The 3,552-nt window shown below is 52.9% G+C and overlaps 1 non-coding gene across 1 annotated transcript; it reads right to left on the reverse strand.

The window, feature by feature from the left end:
* Nucleotides 1–2,899: 2,899 nt before the first annotated feature.
* On the reverse strand, nucleotides 2,900–2,972 carry TRNAR-UCG. The gene has a single exon. It is a non-coding gene; the product is annotated as a tRNA-Arg (tRNA).
* Between the last annotated feature and the right edge of the window lie 580 nt (nucleotides 2,973–3,552).

Here is a 3,552-nt window from a genome sequence, read left to right on the forward strand (position 1 = left end):
CAAGTCAGCGACTCCATGGGAGCTATGGGGCTGCAGAACCAATAGAGAAAAAATAGGTGCTCGGCGCCCACTGGCAGCCAGCTTCCCCCGCCACCCACTACAGGCCTTGCTGACAAGCTCCTCCTCTTCCCCTTCAGCACCTCCCACTTGCCAGTGATCAGCTGTTCAGTGGGGTGCAGGAGGTGCTGGGTGGGGAGGAGGAGGAACAGGGACAGGAAGAGGTGGGAGTGGGAGAGAAATGGGGCAGGAAGGTGCAGGATGGGAAGAGATGGGACGGGGTGGGGTGGGATGGGAGCAGGGCCTGAGGATGAAAGGGGGGAATTTGTCCCACACCCCAGACCCCTCTAGGGCCGGTCCTGAAGGAAAACGCTAACTATGACAGTGACAATACAACTGACCAGCATTGCGGGGGAGGCTGAGGGAGATCCACACTCATCTGGTCTCTTCTCTCCCCCAAGGTGAGCCAGACACTGCTCTCTCCTGGCTCTCACTCTAGCAGCAAGACGCCAGGGAGCCATTTCCCCACAGGAAGTGCATTGAGTGCCCCTGTGGTGCTAGGGGGTGGGGCTGGCACTGCTGCTGCCTGTAGGGCTGTATCATAACCTTAGTCCCAGATTTGGACCTTAGCGTCCAAAATATGGGGGTTAGCATGAAAACCTCCAAGCTTAGTTACCAGCTTGGACCTGGTACTTGCTGCCACCACCCAAAAAATTAGAGTGTTTTGGGGCACTCTGGTCCCCCCGAAAAACCTTCCCTGGGGACCCCAAGACCCAAATCCCTTGAGTCTCACAACAAAGGGAAATAATCCTTTTTCCCTTCCCCCCTCCAGGTGCTCCTGGAGAGATACACAGACACAAGCTCTGTGAATCCCAACAGAGTGACTCCCCCTCTCTGTTCCTAGTCCTGGAACAAAAAGTACTTTCCTCTTCATCCAGAGGGAATGCAAAATCAGGCTAGCCACTTCAACACACACAGATCTCCCCTGATTTCTTCCTCCCACCAATTCCCTGGTGAGTACAGACTCAATTTCCCTGAAGTAAAGAAAAACTCCAACAGGTCTTAAAAGAAAGCTTTATATAAAAAGAAAGAAAAAATACAAATGGTCTCTCTGTATTAAGATGACACAATACAGGGCAATTTCTTAAAAGAATATTGAATAAACAGCCTTATTCAAAAAGAATACAAATCAAAGCACTCCAGCACTTATATTCATGCAAATACCAAAGAAAAGAAACCATATAACTTACTATCTGATCTCTTTGTCCTTACACTTAGAAACAGAAGATTAGAAAGCAGAAACTACTTCTCCAAAGCTCAGAGGAAGCAGGCAGCCAGAAAACAAAGACCTCAGACACACAATTCCCTCCACCCAAAGTTGAAAAAATCCGGTTTCCTGATTGGTCCTCTGGTCAGGTGCTCCAGGTTAAAGAGATATTAACCCTTAGCTATCTGTTTATGACAGGCTGGCCAGGGGGTTGATGTCTGCACAGACTCTCAGCTGCCAGGCGAGAGGGGGGACTTACCAGACTGGCTCAGTGAAGACGAGGGGTTGACAGAGCAATACAGACGCTCTCCAGAGCACGGAGCAGCATCTGCCCATGCAGCCAGGCAATGAGCATTTCCCACAGCCTGGAGCCGAGGGGGAGGCAGCAGCTGCTGTTCCAGCTGCTCGGGGACAGGCCCTGTCAGCCAACAGACACTTTTTACTCACCACAGCTAACGGTGCCGGGTTCCTCCGGTGGGGGTATGAAGCAGCCGTTTTTTTTCCTCTCCTTTTTGTGTGCAGCTGCTGACAAAACATCCCAGACAGAGAAGCAACAGGCCAAAATACTGTCATGCAGCTGCCAAAGTAGCTCTGTGGGGAGACTGTTAGACTGAAAATCTAAAGGTCCGTGGTTCAATCCCAGGCTTTAACAGCCCCTTTCATTCCTCTTTGTGCAGGAGTGGCTTGTTTTCTGGGAGCACAGCAGGGCTTGCACCCAAGATAAGATACTGATTTTGGGCTTTGCACTAGGAAAACATGGAAGGGGCTTCTGCCCCTAGTTGGCCCACCTGACCTTTAATGATGAGAACTGTCTTTCCCAATATGGTAGGAAAAAAGTGAGGCAGGGCAGCCCTCAGGAATGGTGCCAGAGGGCTGCTAGGCAGGGATTGGGGATGGAAGCTCCTCTGGGCAGCTGAGCCAGGGCAGTACCAGGGAAGGGGCATCTGTAAAAGTGACCCTACACACCTCTCCTCCTCTGGGCACCTAGAGCAGAGGCAGATGGTGCTGATGGCTCCAAGGGAAGGCTTAAATGCCACAGGGCAACTGAGGTCAGGGCTAGAGGAGGGCAGGACCATGCCTAGGTGTGGCCTTCAGACAGGCACAAAAACACTCAGCCAGCCTTCTCCCTGCCATGCCAAACACCCATTGAAGGTCACCAGCATGCAGGGCGGCTGCTGATGCTCTGTGCTCAAAATCACAAGATATTAGGAAAGCAGGGCCAGCCCCCATGGTGGGGCCTCTGACTGCTCCCACTCAAGGTGCTCACTTTTGCAGTGGGGCAGGAGATTTTTCCCCAAGAGGCTTTTTCCCAGCTGGGGAGAAGCAGAGAAACACCCAGGCTCCGAAGGTGCTATGTAGCAAACCCCCTCAAACACAGGGACTGGCGCACATTTAGAAGAGGGAAACTGCTCTACACACTATCCCGGGCACCCGCCCATTTTCTTTGGCAAGTCAGGAATTGCAAAGGCTAGACTAGAAGGACCTGGGGCTCCTGCCCCAGCCTTTGTGACACCCATCCCCCAACTCCTTCCCAGGGCTCTAGCTGAAGCCAGAGCATTGGCCTGAGCAGCCAAGAAGAGGTTCCAGCCCTGAAGGAAGCAGGACTTTTAGCCCAAAGGTAAAACTGGACAAGCACAACCACGAAGGGACTCGAACCCTCAATCTCCTGATCCGAAGTCAGATGCCTTATCCATTAGGCCACATGGTCACACAAGGAAAAGACCTCCACGCACTTCTTTGGAAAAGGCAGACACTGATACATCTGACAAAGTGGAGATTCACCCACGGAAGCTCATGCTCCAATATGTCTGTTAGTCTATAAGGTGCCACATGACTCTTTGCTGCTTTTGCAGACACTGTGTTTCTCAGGTCAGCTACTGAGAGGGGCCGAGACTCTCTGGGCACAAGAAGTCGAGTTCCCAGTGAGATGTGAGACTTAATTCTCTGGAGCCGGGTGCAGGGCTTTGGCAGGGGGTCTCAGGCATGGGGGATTGTGGTGCAGCGGATGGACCAGCTGTCTAGGTGCGGAGATTTAATCTCACTGAGGAGGAGGAGGAGAAGGAATCCTGCTGACAGGCAGTGTCCAGGACCGGTGCAACCACTAGGTGAACTAGTCGGCTGCCTAGGGTGCCAAGTGGTTGGAGGCACCAAAAATCACACTCAGAGGAGGCAGTGGAGTGGAGGCGACCTGGGGCAGGGGGCTGGAGAGAGGTGCGGGGGGAGGGCTGCCTGCAGCAAGTTATCGGGGGATGTCTGTACAGGTGAACCGCTCCCTGTCCCAGCTCATC

This window comes from Gopherus evgoodei, unplaced genomic scaffold (genome assembly GCF_007399415.2).
Source record: "Gopherus evgoodei ecotype Sinaloan lineage unplaced genomic scaffold, rGopEvg1_v1.p scaffold_154_arrow_ctg1, whole genome shotgun sequence".
In the NCBI taxonomy this organism is placed as follows: Eukaryota; Metazoa; Chordata; order Testudines; family Testudinidae; genus Gopherus; species Gopherus evgoodei.